Source organism: Rhynchophorus ferrugineus, unplaced genomic scaffold (assembly GCF_030347505.1).
Source record: "Rhynchophorus ferrugineus isolate W39M unplaced genomic scaffold, kcgeb_rfMv2 rfM2, whole genome shotgun sequence".
In the NCBI taxonomy this organism is placed as follows: Eukaryota; Metazoa; Arthropoda; class Insecta; order Coleoptera; family Curculionidae; genus Rhynchophorus; species Rhynchophorus ferrugineus.
In genome coordinates, this window is record NW_027472581.1 from 75,063,522 (window position 1) to 75,085,192 (window position 21,671).

At 30.3% G+C, this 21,671-nt stretch overlaps 1 long non-coding RNA gene across 1 annotated transcript; it reads right to left on the minus strand.

Annotated features, from left to right (window-relative positions):
- Nucleotides 1-16,125: 16,125 nt before the first annotated feature.
- On the minus strand, nucleotides 16,126-19,192 carry LOC143192075 (uncharacterized). Its single transcript, XR_013004704.1, has 2 exons — nucleotides 19,051-19,192; nucleotides 16,126-16,357 (listed from the first exon to the last, which is right to left on the minus strand). It is a non-coding gene; the product is annotated as an uncharacterized LOC143192075 (long non-coding RNA).
- Between the last annotated feature and the right edge of the window lie 2,479 nt (nucleotides 19,193-21,671).

Below are 21,671 nucleotides of genomic sequence, written 5' to 3' on the forward strand. Positions count from 1 at the left end.
ATTGGAAAAATTAAACGTAAAAAAACCTCCTAAAAGCATTAAACTATAGAACAAATACGTAGACTGGTAAACCAATTAAAAAAGACCCAATGCCAAAATATATTGCTCAAATGCATTCCTGGGTATATCACAGACTTTTGATTAAATTAAATAATCTTCTCCCTTATCCACACCTTCAGCTACTGAAATGTTATCTTACAATTACAACATTTACTATAAAAATATTAATAACATCACACTGAATTACATCCAATATATTTCAGAAGAATATAATCCGATATATAAATATATCCAGAAGTTCCACAAAGCAGTGTACTGGATTTTGCAAATCATGTATACTGCTGATCTACCAACCATAAAAATTACTACTGTGGCTACATGCGCAGACAGCATGACAATCTTAACATCGTACAAGCATCAAAAGCCAACCTCCACACACACCTTAATAAAATAAAAGTATGGTTGAACATATGACGTATTAAAGCCAATAAAATAAAATCTACTCCATGTATATTTTACCTTGCGCAGAGAAACATAATCCAATTACGCTTAACTTGGAAGAACAAAACAACTTGGGCTTAAACTAAACCAACTGCTTTAGCTTATCGGATTCAAATCGAGAGTATCCTTAGATAACAAAATATTGCTATTTAGTCCTGCGGAATCAAACTAAGAAGTACTATTAGCATCAATCAACGGTTTCAAAATAAAATGTTGCGTATCGTAGTTGATGTATAATAAAAAGTTTAATTCAAAGTAGTTGTTAACATAATAACAAATTTACAAATATGTAGTTTTTCTAGGAATTTCCTCTCACTAGTTACGCATCTTGTCCATCTTTCGGGATTTTTTTTCATGCCGGTATCGAAGAATTCCTTGGCCAACTCGGAAAGCCATGTACGCACGAACACCTCTACCTCGTCGTCGGTGTTGAATCTTTAACCTCCGAGGACTTCTTTCAGTGATCCAAACATGTGGTATACGTAGGGTTATAAATCCGGACTATAGGGGGGATGTTCCAGTACCTCCCACCCTAATTCCGATATTATATCGAGCGTGAGACGCGCGGTATGAGGGCGTGCGTTATCCTGGAGAAGAATCGCACTTAGTGCTGGAATGTTCCTCCGTTTCGGGCGATAAGCGGGTTTCACGTATGTTTTCAGAAGGTTAGAGTAGTATGCAGCATTAATAATACGTTGGGTGCGCAGGAAGCCGATGTACAGCATGCATCGCCGATCCCAGAACACCGTAAACAGAACCTTACCCTCGGACCTGGTTGTCTTCGCTTTGACTGGTACCCTTTCCTCTTATTTCCTCCAATCTTTTAAAAACATCTTGCTTTCGAGAGTCTAATAGTATACCCATGTCTCGTCTGTAGTGAAAATTTGAGTTAAAAAATGCGCCAGCAAGCGGCGACGAACTTTACTACGTCAACCGCGTAAACTTTTGCTCTAAGTTCAACAGTTTAACATTCCATCGCGCCGTTATTTTGCGATATTGAAGGTGTTCGTGGATGAGATACTCTACATTACCAATACTGATGCCGAGTTCAGCCGAAATATCTCGAGCATTCATCCTACGGTCCTCCAAAATAAGTTGTTCTACGCGGCGAATGTGGTCTGGTGTGATGCTGGTTCGCTGTCGACGATCACGCGGCTCATTCTCAAGGGTTTCGCGTCCACCCTCAAATGCTCTGGCCCATTTAAACACGGCAGCCCTACTCAGGCACTTACTACCGAACTGATTTCGCAATCGCAGAAAAAGTTCAGTCTTGTTAACGCCTTACCATACTAAAAAACATCTCTACAGAGTTTGTCTCCATCATATTTGGACCACCATCGTATTTGAATTAATTAAATCTCATATTTTAGAAAATCATTAAAGGGACTATGGCCTTTCTGGTTATATAATTAAATGTCACTTATGATTCTTTTGGATTAGTATTTATTTGCCTTTATTTATAATTTAAAAGGAACGCAATTTACGTGAAAAATTGAGCATTTGTGGAAAAGATCTCTCGAGATATCCCGGTCGTTTTAGGATGAATTCCATTTGCGAGACACCGCTGCAGCCATAAAAACAAACGGGCATTAAAGTGACAAAAACATGGGCTCATGTTGGGAGTTTCTGATAACATTCAGTACCAAAAAGGCAAAAAGAGACAGCTATTGTATGTCGGCGATTATAAAAAATACAAAAAAGAATGTAATTAAATACAAGCGAAGTATTATTCTAAAAGGTCAGTCATACATGAAATGTGTTTATTTATAGACTTTTATTACTAGATTATTTTAGTTTTTAAGTTTCCACTAATTAACTCAACGTCCGTGTAGTTTTTTATTTACTTTAATCAAAACAGAGCTAAACAAGCCTAAAAATATTGATATGTACCTATTGCGTTCTGGCGAATTGTTAGAACCGTTGTACAGAAATGAATCCGTTAATTCTAAATAAAGTCCTTCCAATAAAATAACAAATGCACGTCGAACATATTGTCAAATGTAGTTTGTGAAAATGTAAAATTTGTTTTAAACTACGAGCGAATTTATCCTTCTCATTTTACCTTAGTTAAAAAGGGACAATGCTGACTGATTTTTCGAAACACATCAGTCTTCAAAATTCTTAAAAACATTAGTGACAATATTTAAAGGTTACAAACTCGCATTCCAAAATTCTAAATGCGGCAACATTGCGACGTGCTGATGTCATATATTTTGATGACGTACTTTCGCTGTTTTATTGGACCAACGAACCAATCTACCAACTCTACCCTCATTCGGCAGTTTGTTTGTGATTTAAGTTTTGGCTCCCGACATTCCGATAGTCCATGCTAATTAATGATGGAGCTACTGTACTCCTACTACGACCTGATAACTTTACGACCTAAATTACAAGCCCAAATTTCGATGACCTAGATTAGTTTGTAACACATTTCACATTTACTTGCACCATGAATAGCGATGCTTATACCTGGCATCTATGGACTAAAACGTTTATCAAAGCATGAATATTTCCTAATTCGAATACATCATGGCTAGGGGAATTCTATCCTTCAATCCACCTTACAGCCTGAACTGCGATATTATAACTCTATTAAACAATATCAAAGAATGCTTTGAGTAACTTCCAATCCTATGTGAAACTGAATGAATTCATTCCGGTTAATTGAATAAATTCAAAGAATAACAGCCTTGTAATCTCTCCGGAATTATACCCACTATATCAGTGATGAAAAGTATGAATAGTTATGAAACAGCACTTTATTTTATTTTAACGGAAAGAAATGGCGACCATCTTGTTTGTCTTGCTCTTAAACATTGTATATTATGAAAATGTTAAAAGATTCCACAAAATCATATGGGGTCTGTAAGAAACCATCGCATAATTGCCTCATTATTCAAAATTTTGGTTCCAAAGAATATCATAACGTACATAACACCATTACTTTTTTGGTCATTTTGGAAACGGTCATTCATCAGTGTGTATATTCGGGAAGTTAAATTAAAAATTATTTCTTATTATAAAACTTATAATGCTTATGCCGTTTTATAACTTGCTTCACGTAGATCATCTCCAAGGAGTGTACACTGAAGTTTGTGTACTTTTAAATGAACTGATTAGCGCACAAACCATTATTTTACAAGTTCAAGATTCACTCAATGTGTGATTTTATGGTACGATATCAACTTTCATAACCCGAGCGATTTATTTATTACATTGTTGAAATTCACGTACAAAACGTTTAGTTCTATTAACATATTAACGGTGTGCTCTCAAATTTATTGACAAACATTGTCAAGAACAGGTGTTACCTCAACCACTTACACACAATCGATATAGACAAGGATTTTATCTATACTCATGGAGTGAATCCACAAACAAACAAACGCTACTAATTAGACTAAGAAATTGGGTTACCGCAAAACAAAACACAATAGCTTCTTAATTGAAATGGTTCTATATAAACAAATGTTATATTCTATTAAATAAATCAATAACAATTACAAAATATTTACATATAACTATGATCAGAAAATAATAAAACCTAAAAATAATGGTGTTGTTCTCTATGCATATCTTCTGCCACACCAAACCAAACCAAACTGTCAACTAAAAATGTTACATAAACTAGTGATCCTTCTGTGGCCGAAATTCGACCACAATGTTAGTAAAACTTGTCTTCCCGGTATTTTCAATATAAGATCAGAAATATATTTGATACATAACGTTAATTAAAATAATAAATGTCTCTATAATAAAACATTAAAATATATGCAAACTATCCCAAGGACTAACACTCACTAATATGTTCTAAATAGCATTTAATTAAATGTAATTTCCATTAACTGTCAATAATCAAAAAGTATGAAAAATAATAAATTACTACTTCATTGAACATTATAACAAAGTATCATAAGTAAAATTATTTTCAGAACTCTAACAACTTCAGAGCATCAAATATAAATATCCATGATCTTTCTTTATATTTATGTTTTAAAAGTAAATATGGAATAATAAATGAAGTAATACATGTTTATATACTAAAACAGAGAATACATGAATAAAACAATATTGAAATTGATATTTAACTTATGAACGTATAGTAAAATAATAACGAACACAATTAGGTAATACATTTTAAAAGGTACGTTAAAGGAATATCTTTACAACTATTAAATTAACTATTGATTTTTGAAAACTTAGGTTTTTAAAATAAATAATCAAAATAATTCTCACGAGGTTCAAGGAACAAGATGTCATCTAGTAGCTTATTGCAATAATAATTGCAATAATCATAAAACACCTTAATATTTACCATTGTTTTAAAATATTTGCAAATATACTGTTAATAATTGATAATTTCTTCTATTTGCCCGATTTGTTCCATATAAATTATACAGTTAATTTCATTTGAATTTTATATTACTTAATTTATGTATTCAAATAGTGCATATATTTTATTCATATTTGTCACCAAAAACATATATTACAAAAACAATAAATATATCAGGCCGATTAAGAGGAATTTCTTTACCTAAATGTTTAAATAAAATTCCATTGTTCTTTGGTTATTTATTTCAATATCGCCCTTACAGATAACTCATCATTAATTTGTTTTCTATTATTTTCATTTATCTATTGCTTTCTACTTTGTCTTATGTCCCACATGAGAACTAACAACTCACCAACAAATGAGGAACTAGAATTTTATGAAACTATTTTATAACTGTTAATATTCTATGCAATATCAGTTTTAACTCTTGTAGCACAAATTAACGTATTTATTATCACTAACATTTTCAGAAAAATCTTAACAACCTTTAGAGTTACGTCTAGTACAATGATATACACTGCCTCTAGAATTATATCAATCAATAACAGTCCATAAGCAACAACACTTTTTCTTTTTCTCTTTTTCTTCATCAGACATCAAATTAAATCAAAAACTGAGTTCGAATATCTAAATATCCTGTAACTAAAAAAACTGACGATTCTTGTTATTCTCGAATTTTATTAATCTATATAGAGATGAAATTATTATAGATGTCGAGTTTTATTCACAGCTGTATATATCTTCTAATAAAACGGATACATTAATTTGTCTTCTCTGCAAAAAATGTAAAATATAACTTTAAGTGCTTTAACACTGCTCCGAATCATTAACTCGTCGTTGTTTTTGGTCAAAAGTGAGCTCGCGCGGCACCCACTTTGCACAGAGTTTTCTCATACTAAACATTTGTGAATGATATGATGTACAAGTTCCGTTGATTTCTTTTGTGTCCGCTATTTCATATAGTTTCAATTTACGGTCATTCAAAATCTATTCTAATACAATGATATACACTGCCTCCGGAATTATATCAATCAATAACAGTCCATAAGCAACAACACTTAAAACAACACAACAAATTAAATCTAAAACTGATTTCCAATATCTAAATATCTTGTAACCAAAAAAACTGACGATTCTTGTTATTCTCGAATTTTGTTAATCTATATGGAGATTAAATTATTATATATGTCGAGTTTTTCTTCACAGCTGTATATATCTCCCAATAAAACTGACACATTAATTTGTTTTCTCTGCAAAAAATGTAAAATATAATTTTAAGTGACCATGCTATTCTTAATAGGTTTTCATCCAAACTTGTCATAACATTTAATCGAAAGTAACACAAAATGATAACACTGCTTAAAATTAACTCTTGATAATATTTTAACTGCTAACTTTTCATTTTAACATTTTTAAATGTCAAATTTAAGGATTTGTCATATCACAATAGTGTATTATAAACTATTTTAGTAGAATTTCTTGTGATTTACTTTTGTTTATATCAAATTATTAATAAAATAAAACTATTATCACAAAACAAATTAATATATTATAATTTAATGTAATTTATATGTAATAAATACTGATTAGCAATTAAATGTTATGAACGCTTGCAATGCTGCTGAAATTTTAATTAGCATCATTTCCTTTTTATCTTTCACAACGACAATCGTACAATAGAAAACAGTTGACTCTTTTTCTTGTCCCGTACTGAACATAATCTCCCTCGCTAGAATCGATATTTTTGCAAAACATTGTCACAGCGAATTCTCGTTCGTTTTTACGACTTCGATGGTTTTCCACCAACAAAATGTATCCCAAAATGGTCGTGATATCCCCGAGAGGGTACATCATTATATTGGCAAACAACTTTGACTTTTTCTACATGACGTAGTTAAATTAGTCGAACAATTTATGGCCAGTTTTCCGTTGGCCACTGTTTCAAAAATATTGCCGCTAATTTTTTGACGATACAAACTTTTGTTAATTTAATATTGTTTTATGCTATACAGTAATCTTTCAGGTTTCAGGTTCCGCTTTTCAGGTTTAAAGACCGATTAATTCTTTTTTTTATTGTAATGCCTCAGGTCATTTTTTGATGAACCCAATGCTTGTTTACCCTTTTGGCCTTTGAAAAATAAAAATAAGAACTGTCTGCCTGTGTTTTGGAAAGCAAATCCTAATGCTTGGGTTACGATGACGCTGTTTAGAGACTAGTTTACTAATTGTTTTGTGTCTAGTGTTAAACAGTATTTGGCTTCTAAGTCACTATTATTTAAGGTACTGCTGCTTATTGACAATGCGCCTGGACATCCGGAGACCTTAAATTTAATGGAGCCCAATGTTAAAATACAATGTTTACCTCCCAACACAACTTCGCTTCTGCAACCCTTAGATCAGGTTATAACACACATTATTACAATGCATGGAAGCAGATCCCTCGTTGACTGTTACCAGAAGTTGGAAGCAGTTTAATATTGTTTAATAATGAGTTAAGACCTTCAACTATCAATGCATGCTATAAAAACCTAGTGCCGGATGTTTTTACCGATTTTTCAACATTACCGGGCGAGGAAGCCGAAGTAACTAACATTAACTAAAAAGTTATGCATGAAATACGTGGAGGTTAAGAAGATCTTCAGTCACCAGATGACAATTAACTCATAGAAGATGAACTCGTTGAAATTTTGGAAAAAAATATAAATAATGAAGATAGTTCTCAAGAATTAGCTGGAAATTCAACTACGTCTAGAAAAAAAAATTAAGATTTTGTCATCTGCTCATGATCTGCAGGATTTGGTTTTGAACCTGGATCGTTCACTGGAACGAAGTATTAAGTTTAATGATGGTCTAGAGGGTTTACAACAACAGCATAAAGCATCGCAAACAAACATTTAGAAAATAATGAAACAGACAACAATCCTTTCATTCTTTAAAAATAAACTTTGTTTTTTTACATTTCTATTTTCTAACTACATGTAACTTTGTGATTTACGTACTATAGATGTTTTTTGTTATTTTATGTTTTTATCAGCAACTAAAATACAAATAAAAATAAATTTTATATCTACTTACATATATGCATAGACTCTTCTTTATTAATGAATAGACAAATAAATTAAACTATCAATCTAACAAAATTACATGCTTTACATTACATCATCAACTGCGGTTTTACCAACCGCTGCCACCTTATTGGAACGTAACCGCCACGGATAACGAGGGATTACTGTAAATTTTAACTTATTATTGCATATAATACATCACTTATTAAATGTTCAGTCTGACGCACAAATTGTATTTTTGTTTCCAGACCCCTTGATTCCTGGAGAGTATTAATCTTCATATGATATGTGTGAATATTTCATATCATTTAAATTAATAGTGTATAGATAATAATAGTTCTAATGAAAGAACTCTTGTAATTTTTAAACAATCAATAAAAGAAAATCCTTGTGTTGGACACACTTTATTATTTGATGGGGAAAATACAGTTGCTGCCAAGCAGTAGTTCGAGATGTGCTAATAAAACTCTGCACCAGGGAAATCAACTGTTATTTACTGATATACTGAATGTAAACGGATCGTACATACATGGATACGGAATACTGTATAGTCGCTCAATGTCAGTAGTTTTTCCGAAAAATATAAAAGGTCTACAGAATAATTTTCAAAAAGAATTAGTTGTAGCTCACACCTTAAAAATATGCGAAAAGTACGTGTTTGCAACCTTCACATTGAATAAATAATAAGTTACAGCTAAAATATATTCATAAAATGTACAAAAAGATAAAAGATGGATTAACAGGCTACAGTCCACTCAGTAAAGCTACCCATAGCAACCAAAAAAAAGCCACTATACTAAAAAAGATCAAAACATTAAAGAACAAAAACATAGCAAAATTTATTTTGTAAAATTGTTATCAATTCAGGATCTTGTGAAAACTGTATGCATTAGTATTTTTTAATGTGCATAATCATGGACATAGTAAATACTAATGACCGTCATTTAAATTGTTTTTCGTCTTTTAATGTTATCCAAGATTCGACAGGATGAATATATTTCTTCATAATGATATAGCATTTATTATAACGATTTCAACGTTTGTGCAAAACCAAAGCTCATACAAAAATATATGTTTAAAAGTCAACCTCTAATGAAATATTTAATGAGCCATGAGTTGATATTATTTTTATTATCAATGCATTTTTATTAGTCGTTAATACTAGCCGACTAATCTACATTCTACATTTTTACAATAGCTTAAAAGCTAGATACATTCTAGCCAAACAGACTGGACCTTACTGAATCTCTAGAGTAGTAATGTTCATATATTATTTAACAGTACTTTTTACAACAATGTTACTCGAATGTTATCAAAGAATTTCAATGCTTCTGAATTAAGCTACAATTTTCTTGATTTCCTGCATAACTCTCGGTATCTAAAGGGCTAGATGTAACCAATCATTCGTATAATACCTGAGTGCATCCATGATACCTCTTAGGACTTTATTCTGAATTTATATATTTATAACTATATTTCATAGCTCCATATAGACTTTATAATTTGTTCGTATAGCAGCAACTTATAATCTACAGATAATTGAGATTTTCTTTTTAATGTGGACTAATTTTCCATCGAGATTCATGCCATTTAGTATCACAAATGCTCAAACTCGGCGAATTACAGTTAATCACGTCAGAAGATCTTTGAGTATTAATTAATATGTTTTACTGAGCAAACTCCAGCATATTGAATAAAAAGTAGATATTCTGAGCAAAGTTAATGAATCCAGTAAACGATGGAAGATAGGATAGGATGGAGGATAAACAAAAATGTGAGCTTGTGAATTTATATCGGTGATGAAGACATTTTTCATATCTGACAATTTGTGATACTTTTTATATTAAATTATTCCGGTAAGTTTTTTTATTTCGATTTTGATTTCGTCATTTTGCGACTATACAACAGTACGGTGTTGATTTATAGGGGACGGGAACAGCCAAAAAGTGTATGTATAAAATAATAAATTAACATATAAGTAAAATTAATAACAGAAACAGGGGGGCTAAAAGTTTAATTAGTGTATATACAATTTAAAAATGGACACAAATACAGGACTACAAACACAACCATAACGAAGTAGAGGCTCAATCCAGACAGCACACATTAGCACCCATACCGAAATGACAATGGTTCTTTGGTCAATAACACTTAGCATAGGCTAGATTCTATGGAAAAAATCGATTTCTCGTAGAAATCCGAGGGGTCTGTCTGTATTTTCTCCTGTTAAGGCATTACTAAAATTTTGCAGCCCATACATAGCTCTAATCTGGGTCAGCCGTGGACAGTGGTTATATAGGAATTAATTATACAAGATATCAACTGCAATTATTTATTTATATAATTTAAGTACATAGTAATAAACAAATTGATATTAATAATGCTGATTTTCCTCTAAAAACTAAGATATCCTGATGATTATTTCTTTATATTTTTACAAATACAAAATATCAAGCTCATATCATAAAGTACCTAAAAAGTTTTAATAGAAATAACAAAGTCACTAGCGACTCATCCATTATCTACTTAAATGCAGTAAAAGTGCCCGGCCTACCATAGTAAAACATATTTTTTTGGCAAAATTAGTTTTTTTATTGAACATAATTCCCTTCAATGGTGATACACTGATTATAGCGACCCTCCAACTTTTCGATACCATTTTTTATATAGTACTATTTATCCTTTGCTTCAAAATAGGCCTTAGTTTCGTGGATCACCTCTTTTGAGATCTGAGAACAGGAAATAGTCGCTGGGGGCCAGATCTGGAGAATCCGGTGCATGAGGAAGCAATTCGAAGCCCAACTCATTTATTTTTGACACAGTGCATTGTCTTGGTGAAGCAGCACTTTCTTTTTCTTCAAATCCGGCCCCTTTTCTGCAATTTCGTAGTCACTGAAAAGTGTTCCATTCACATCCCAAAATACAGACGCCATAACCTTGCCAGCCGACTGTTGCGTTTTCTCACGCTTTGGAGCGGGTTCATCATGTGCAGTCCATTCGGATGACTGTCCATTGGACTGCGGAGTGAAATGATGGAGCCATGTTTCATCCATTGCCTTATATCGACGCAAAAACTCAGGTTAATTACGCTTGATCATCTTCAAACACTGCTCCGAATCATCAACTCGTCGTTATTTTTGGTCAAAAGTGAGTTCGCGCGACAACCGCTTTGCACAAAGCTTTCTCATGCCAAATATTCGTGAATGATATGATGTACACTTTCAGTTGATTTCTTTAGTGTCTGCTATTTCATACAGTTTCACTTTACGGTCATTCAAAATCAATTTGTGAATTTTTTTAATGTTTTCGTCGATAAAAACCTCTTTTGGGCGTCCACTTCATTCCCCGCCTTCGATGCTCATTTCACCACGTTTAAACTTAGCATACCATATAATCATTGATGGTTGATTTTCCTGGGGCAGTGTCCGGAGACTCGGCATCAAGCCAAGTTTTTGCTTCAACTGTATTTTTTCCCTTCAAAAAGCAATATTTTATTAACTCGCGAAATTCCTTTTTATCTATTTTTTCACAATAACGAAAGTTGCTTCACTCAAAAATCAAATTACATAAAAAATATACTTTTTATTTATAAGCATGCTCACAAACCAAAAAAAATTCATTTCCAGTTATTAAAAATATTGTTCATAAACAAAACTATGTTATACTTGTTTGTCTATACATTTTAAGTCGTTTTTCATAGAGTAGCATGTATTGCTAAAAAATCGATCTCCCTGACCTCAAAGATGTAAATAAAATTTTAAAGACCTTTACAGGTTTCTTCATGACCTACATTTACTACGACATTATGTTTTATTTATGTTTAAAATTGTTCCTGATATTTGAATGTTTAATAGAGCTTCTGGAAATATTCAAACCTTGCCCGACAAATAAACTTTTAGTGAAGTAAATTGACTAATTATTTGTTTTAATACGTAAATAAAAAGTCCTCCAATTTCACATGTTTTTCCTTATAAAGATAAAGTTTAATTAATATGAACAGATTTATACTTTCGAAATTTGTTCTTTATTTATTGTTCCTTGAAGATTTACAGTTATTTTTTATATATACTTTTATACTTCCAACTGATAACAGCATCTTTATTTGAACTAAACAGGAAAGTTTCCTACAAATTGTAATTTTAATTTACTTTAAATACATTATTTAATTGAATTTGAAGTTTTAATAAAATATTTAAAGCACTAACATTTTAGCTAATGTAGCAATTACTATTAATTAACGTAACGAGAAGTTATGCAAACTTACACAGTTAAAAAAAATCTGTCGTATGACTTAATTTCTATATATAACTATTTAATTACTTAACGCTTAATTACATTTCTATTCTAATTTTATCTCTTAAAAAGCAACTATGGATATGGAAAATAAAATGTAATATATGTATAATAAATAATTACTTGCATATTATTGTACTTGCATGTGTTCTCGTCATCTTTTCATTTGAAAAAGTCGGTTATTAAGAAAAATTAGTATAGCATAAATTAATCAAAATTTTCTCCATATTTTTCGATTTTTCTGGCAAGAAGATTCACGGAATCTCACTTTTTGGTTTTTCGCAAACCGTTTAGATTTTCACTGACCTTTGATACTCTTAGGTCTAAAAATATCTTTATTGATAATATCAATATATTAACATTGATTTTCTTTATGTGCCTCCACTTTATATGTAAATATCTTTCTTTATGTGTAAATATAATAACACTTTGTTTTGAACCATTTTTCATTTAACCCTCATAGAAAATCGCGCTTATTTCTTCTTAATATGCTCTTTTCATGTGAGCTAGACACCCAATATCCATTTGTTTGTAAACTATTTAGAGTTATCTCGATATTATTATCTTTAGCGAGGAAGGCATTATTATCACCAAATATGTTATACTCATTGTTACTCCTTCACACTCAGGAATATCACTGTCATAAAGTAAATACAATATTGGCCCAAGCGGTACCACTGCATGGATGGCTTCCAAATCTCAATATTCGTCGCCGTATCTTATACTGAATTTATGATCAGAATAATAGCATACACAAATAAATATAGCCATAATGGTTTAGTACATACATCTCAAATTCACCTAATTAATTTCTTGATATATTTTTAATATACGTCTTATTTTAATATTCTTAATTATTATTCCTTCTATATATAGATATCGTTAGTTGTTTTAGATATACAAATTAATTACAACACCAATATTTTAATATCTGTAATCAATTTATTTCTCTACTAATACCAATCACATTCGTTAAATTTAATATCAATTAAATACCAAAATATTTCAGAAAATGTAAAAGGAAAAAGTTATCTTTACCAAAAGCGACTTGAACTGTTTACATGAGATAAGGAATCGGGCTTATGAAAACCCTTACGATATTTGCGGTCCTGACGTTCTAAATCAACAACCCGAAAGTGCTCCAATTCGCTCTCGATAACTTCGTATCAAATACTATAAACTTCGTTATATTCTGACTACCATTTTTGGAAATTAAAAGATTGATTTCTGTTTCCAGATTTTTTATTTTATAATAAATAATCAAACATTTTGACGATAACAACTATAGTCTCAATCACTGTCAGTTTCCACCATTTTAAACTAGCTGCTTTTAGGAATTCCATCAAATTCGTTTGCATCAGTATATTGTCTTGAAAATCTTTATCAAGCGATAAAAATAGCGACTTTTTAATACTTCCAAATATAAATATTGACAGGCATTCGTTGAAAGTATCTATTTCTCAACCAATATGCTGCTGGTGGTGCCGCCGCATGACTTCTAATATTCCTCACTAAATCTCGCAACAGTTGATGGTCAGCCGCAACTATTCAGACCCCGAATGATATTAGTCCTATTTTTCAGATGTCTTACTATATTATATAATCGCACAAAAATCTGTAATCTTTCATTCAACAAACTTGTTCAGCAAGCTTAGTTGGTGCAGTGGTTAAGACGACAAGACGGTCCACCTACTCTTGCGATAGTCTCGGGTTGGAATCCTGCTGGGACATGGTCGTAAATGTATGTTTGTTATTGTTTAATATTTGTGATTGTCGTAGTCGTGTATTGTCGTCGTGGCAAAGGTATAAAATCCGACAAGGAAAATGATCTCAGTCACGCCAGTAACTAGGCTGGGTAAGACCGGTTGCCTTCTGGGATGATTTCTAAGTTGGCCACTCGGCAGTCGGTAGGTTTAATGCCGAGGACCGTGGTTTGGAACCCACATTAAACAGTAGGTCCAGTCCAGATGAACCCTCATTGGTAAAAAGGAGACTTAAAATATGTAAAAAAAAACAAACATTGCAACTAATTGCCTCTGAATAAATTCCTTAACTGTGCACTGTGTATCAACTGTGTTTAGTTTTGATTGTAACATTTCCTGCCTTCCACAAGCATCATCTTAAAGTAGGAAACACTTCAGCAGCTGATCCTACAGATCCTAAAGTATGAACTAGATCGACTATCATGGCATAAATAATCGATTGTCTTCTCTCATCCTTTCTATCGCAACAATTTTCAGAATTAGTACTAATTAACAAGCATTTTGATGTATAAAACCGAATTACAACCTACGTTGAAATTTCTATACCACCAGTAAACCATAGCTAAGAATGATTTCAACGAATTTCATTAAATTCGTATATACTTATGCGTTTATTGTCATTTTTACAGAATCTTATTCTTGTTGCAGAAATCATTATCAAAAGCTCTTCTGTGACAATTTCATTATCAAAAATTAGTTATTTGTCAAACACTGTCTATGGAAATTCAATAAATTTAACTGACATAGAAAGATAAAAGATTATACTAACTACTAAATCATTTAAACTTCATTCCCAATTGTTACTGCTCAACTTTCGTAAAATGCTTATAACATGAATTTAATTTTATATAATTGCTATACTATCTATAATAAGAAGAGTATTATGTATATTAATTTTTATGAATATTTTTGTATCCAAATTTTACAAACATATATAAAACTAACATCAACAATATTATTAGCGCTATTATTATATAAGAAAATATTATTTCGATATATTGAGAACACTTGATATATTTAGCAACAGACGTATAAATAGAGAGTGAACGTTGTTAGTCTGTGACGTAAAAGATATCGATCATGTCATATGACAAATTGTCCTTAATTCCTCGATGTTATTTTATTCTTTCGGCATTTAAATATCTATACAAACCTTAAACCTATATATATATATATATATATATATATATATATATATATATATATATATATATATATATATATCCTATATATATTCTAGTTAGTAAAAAGGAGACTCTAAAATATAACAAAAAAATGTCCCGGAAATATACCGTTCATAATTTACCTGAAAACTTAACATTATACAATTTAACAATGAACAATGACGATTTTAACATATAGGACAAACAATATGAGAACCCTTAAAATTGGAAATATTGAGTTAGAAATACTAGTTAATTAAAGTTTCGGGTTGTTGTGTTTGTTATTTTTCATTATAAACTATCCAAAATCCGACAAAGAAAATTGATCAAAAAAAAATAGCACAATAAATCCTTAAATAAACATGTTGGTATTGGATTACTTTTACGGTCGAATTTATTTTATTAACTTATTTTGAGAGGCTCTATGTATAACAACTGTATCTAATATCACCTAAATTGTTTAAATAAAAGTTTCACTGAAGAGGGGTTTGAGGAAAAGCTTCAAAAATTTTTATTTTGCAAAAAGATCTAGATTAATCAAAGATGCAACGAAATTAACCTATGATATTAACAAAAGAAGATCTGGCCAAAAATAGCCTGGTAATTTGAAGAAATAAGAACGGAAAGAAAACAAAAAACTGGTACAATAAATCTTTAAATAAACATGTTGATATTGGACATTACTACTTTTACAACAGAATTTATAATAATCATCAACAAAATTAATAGTTTTTCATCGATTGTCCCTTATTTTGAGAGGCTCTCTGTATAACAACTGTATCTAATATCATCTAAATTATTTAAATAAAGTTTCACTGAAGAGGGGTTTGAAGAAAAGCTTCAAAATATTTACAAAATTTTGATTTTGCAAAAAGTTCTAGATTAATCAAAGATGCAGCAAAATTAACCTATGATATTAACAAAAGAAAATCTAGCCAAAAACAACATGATGATCTGAAGAAATAACGGAAATAAAACAAAAAACTAGCACAATAAATCTTTAAATAAACATGTTGATATTGGACTTTATTACTTTTACAACAGAATTTATAATAATCATCAACAAAATTAATAGTTTCTCATCAACTATTTTTTAGTTTGAAAAAAGACCGCCTTCTGGTATTTTACGATGTCCACAATTCAATATTCTAGGCACTAAATTACAGAAAAGAACGGGAACACATGTAAAGGTACACTTGCTGGAGAAAGTCCAGGTCGGGGGATCCAAACGTCCCAAATCTACAACAAGGAAGATAAGTTTATTGTAATGTTGTCGAAACAAAATCGACATTTAATTACGCTTCAATTTGCCGCTACTTTACATGTAACACGAGAATAACCAATTTCGACTACAACTATGTAGAGACTGTCCACTGGCTTAAGAGAATGTGAGGATATGTTCAAAATTCAGACTCATAAATATGTTTTTGTGCGCCGATGAAAAAACGAACAAGCTTCAGATGCATACACTGAAAGTTTGCTGTAATAAAAAGCCAAAATTAATAGAAAACTTAATAAAGAAGGCTACCTAAAAACACTTGGGGAATGAAGCAAAATGAGATTCTTTCTGGAGTGAATCTAATTCATTGAAGTTATTTGTTTTTTCAATACAATTACCCTAAATATTTGTCAAAAATGATGTCGGTGATTCCTAGAGCAAAAACGAAAGGAAAAAATATACAAATTAGGAAATAGCTATCACAATTTCCAGACCTCACTCCTATTGAATTGGTATGGGATGAACTTAATAAAAAAGCGAAGAAATTTATGAACGAAAAATTAAAAATAAAGGTGGCCCTTTATACAAATCCAAGATTTAATGAAAAATCTATTCATTTTTATTTTAATTGGTAGTAAATATATATAAGTAGCTTTTACTAAATTTACACTCTTTGAGTAATTATGAATAAATCATAAGTTATCTGTTTGATTGTCATTTTTTAAATTACTTTATTGTTTCCAAACCTTTGAACTGCAGTATGCTACAAACGCTACTACTATCATTTCATTCACAATAATTAGCTATTTGATGCTAGTACTCTATGGGCTGAGAGAATTATCAGTCCGTACTTTTATAAAAGCGATGCATATAACATCGTTACAGTGAATGGGGACAACTCTAAAACCATGGTCAACGACTTTGATATGTAACGATCGATGAAGATGGAATCGATAAACTGTAGTACCGTTTGTGGTAGAAAATTAGACCTCCTGATTGGACTATATCCGCCCATCCACGCCTATATGCCAGAAATGATATTCAAGTAGTAATGGTATAACATTTACAGTTCTTAACATCTGTATTTAAAATACTACTAATTATCTTTTTGTATATTTAGAGTTAATCGACAAAAACGGTTTGTTCCCTTGCATAACGAATATATAATCGTCAATAATAATAAACTAGCGCCAAAATTATTACAGTCTTCGCGCAATCTTACTCACTTTTATTCTCTGATCCTTTAGCATAATATTTTCAATATATTGTAAACTGGTCTTCCGAAAGAAAGCTTTGTAAGATCACTGGTGTCATTATTGCGTGAAGTTGTGTCCGTAAACATGTTGCTTATCTTTTATTTCGAATTTAAATGCAAATGAATTGCACCCAGCTGACTAGTACTTAGTAAAATCATCGCTGCTGTTTCTCTCCATATAAAGAGTTTCCTCATCTTAATTTATTCATATTCTAATTTCTTGACGTGGAAACGTAAAAGTTGCATTCAATATATCTAAATATTGTTGGCAAATACATTCTCTATTTGAAAGATATATCAAATGAAATAAGGTACAAGTCAGGTACTTCAATTTGAATTTGAACTCAGTCATATCAAAAATAAATCGATTGGCAATAATTATGTTTATAAAGCCGCAAACATAATCGACAACAAGGGTACATTATATATTTAACTGGGTTCCTCTTTCAATTTAGTATTTGAAATCCTTTATCCCTTATTGAGAGTTCCCTAATATTATTCTGGAAAATTATATATGTACCTTAGGCCATGTATTTATTAATCATTCCTCCTATTATGCTATGTCTCTTATCGAAATTCTCTTATATAATCAATTATAAATTGTTATATATTTTCAATTTCAATCTATATAATATATAATAGTAGATAAATATTGTAATATCGAAAATTAGAATATTACAATTTAACGGTATGAAGGTCTTCTGTTGTTAATTATTTTGTCATAAATGTATTACTAAAGATCATTTTATAATATCGGTCAGTTAATAACAGGCATTAATCATATCATATTGACAATTACACTTCATCTATAACTAATTATCATAGCTATTATACATCTTTTTATAAACCTGACATTAACATATTTCATTCGTTATTATATAGCATCATTATATAACAGAAAAAGATACTTTATGATTAATTACCAAAATCCGTAATATTTTTAAGGAAAACAGATTAACAATAGTCGTTAAAATTAGTAATGTTTTCTAATTAAATTAAATTTTAGAATTACAAAACTATAAATTAAATAAATAAAAAAATATTAAAAAACTTTTTGTAGTCAAATTTGTATATACATATATATATATATATATATATATATATATATATATATATATATGTTTTATAAAAATTTATGTATAACATAATATTTTCAATCAAATTAAAGTAAATAATAATAAATAATTAAAAAGTTTAATAAAATTAAGTATAGCATTTTGTTAATTGCGAATATATGTTAAAATAATATTTGAGCAATTTAACAAAAAAATTCATATACATATAACCATATAGTTTGAATTTGTAAGATGCGAAATGTACCGAATGATATCCCTTACATAACTCAATAATATTCTGACCTGGAGAAACAAAACTGAATGTTCTCACATAATAATTCATATACCCCTTTCGGTGTAATATAAATATAGCACGAAACGACTGACTTGGATGAATACTCACCGAAATATCCGATTTCTGATAGATCTGTTATCAACTACATTTCACGAACACTAACAATCAAAATGGAAATGGATGTTAAGCCGTGGAAAGCGACATCTTAACTAAGAACTCGCATCAAATGTATATCACGGAAAACTAGCTGGCCTCCATGGAAAAGAAAAATGCAGTCAGTTGGTAATGTTGTGCCAGTGCGCACCCGCACAACAATCGAGAGTAAATCAATATCAAGCTGTTGGTTCAAATATTTCGGTTAAAAACACAACGATTATTTTAATAAACTAATTAGAACTACTTGTTGATAAAAATTTCAATAATCTACAATTTGTTTAGGCCCGTTTCTGACCAACTATTGCACTCTGTTTCTTAATACACACACATAAGGATATTAAATATTTTATTAAACCGTTAACTATTTAACACCACCAGAGGACTTGGAAAGGAGAATTAATAATCAACTAATTACCTAATGAATGAAAAAAAGACAACCCGCAAAAAGACAGATAATTTAATAAGTGTTTTTTATCCAATTAGCTATGCAAATAACTCAAAAAAATTGAAATATATTAAAAAGCGAACTACTACACCTCTCATGGAGATCAGTTAATAACCTGAATAAAATCATTACCACTTCCTTCTCAATCGAAAAAATAATGACAACTAACTTTGATGAAAAATAAAAAGATTTTCTATCCAAATGGGTCCAAATTTTCGGTTATATTCGCCTACTGTCATCATGAAAACATGAAAACTTTATAATTAATTAATAAAGCCGATATGGTAATTAAATCAATATCGTCTGTAAATATAACGACAAATTAGAAGGTGCAAATTCAAGGTGCAACTAATTGGAAGGTTATCGGTATGATAATGGTACCTAATCTCACCTAAATAGTTAAAAAATATGTTTCACTAAAAAAGTGTTTGAAGTAACATTTCACTGAAGAAAAGCTGATAATTAATAGAAAGTTTTTTTTTACTTTTCAGAAATTATCAGATTAATCTAATATGCAGTGAAATTGAATTGCGGTACTAACAAAAGAAGATCTGACCAAAAAAAAAAACAGCATGATGGTCGGAAATAAAACAAAAAAAGAAGCTGTCTTAATGAAAAGTTAACTGAAAACTCAGAAATATACAAAAAGCAGAGCAAAAGTAACACGAAAGATAGGGGAAGCAAAAAAAAGAAACGTGGGTATAATTTGGAGGAAGGATGGAGGGAACCAGTAAAGAACATAAAGTTTTAAAAACTTGCAAAAGAGAAAAAGCATATAATTATAGAGCCATAAAAGAAAAAAAATAATAATAATTGAAGAATTAAAAAATACTTTCAAGAATTGAGAGAACTGAGAGCACAGAGGAATTAAAAATTAAAGAAGCACTATACTGAAAAAATTGAGGCACAGAAAAGCATCGGGTCAAGATATAATTATAGAAAATCGTCTGAAGTCAGAACAAGTATGCAAGACCATTTATTTAGTACAAGACAAATATTGGAAAATTTCAACCCCCAAAAAAAAACATATATGTAGCTTATTGATTTGGAACAGTATTTAACAGAGTAAGAAGAGAATTACTATACAATAATAAACAGTTATAAATAATAAAATTGTAAAAATAATTCAACTGCAACCAACATGAGATCAAAATCCTTCAAAACCCAAGCAGGACTAAGACAATCCGGAAATATAAGTCCAACCCTGTTTATAATATTAATGGGTGAAATAGCAAATAAATGTTATTAGATAATATATATATATATATATATATATATATATATATATATATACAATAATATATATATATATACAATAATATATATATATATATAATATAAAACATGAAAAAAAAAAGAAACGTCGGTAGGAGCTTTTGCAGATGATGTAATAATAATAATTGATAGGCCAGAACAGCTACAGAAAAACATAGAAATTTAAACAAACAAAATATAATACTAAAAGAATATAGAATTATAATGAATAAAAGCAAAACGGCAGTCATTGTGATACTCCCGTCACCAATCAGAAGCAATAAATATAAATAGATAATAAATAATACTGGCAAATTCATCAAGAAAAAGGAAATATTAAGTAAAACTAAAATGGAAGTATACAAATCAATTTACAGACCAACCAAATTTCTGAGGGTAGTCCAAGAGATAGAAACGTAAGATACAAGCAGCAGATATGAAATACTCCAGTAGAATCAGAGGTGTAATAAAAATGGTCAGGATGAGAAGTAAAAAATAACAAAAATCTTTTAAAAAAAGAATAAAACTTAGTTGGGGCACTTACAAGGCTTGAATGACGCAAGGCACGTAAAGAGAACCTATAAGGACAGAGCCTGGCATGACCTGGATGACAAACACCGACAAAAATAAGAAGACTGAGCAGAGACAGAAAAAATATGGAACATTAGTAAGAAAATAAAAATAATAGCCAAAAAACTAGCGACTGAAAATAGTAATTACTATTTTGAATAAGATGTACATATTCCCTCATGTACTAACTTTAAAAAAGTAAAGGAAAAATCATTACTGAATACTATTAACATGCAATTTATAATTTCATTTTAAACGAAGTAGAATTACTTTTATATTAGAATATTCTGTGTATCTGTAAAAA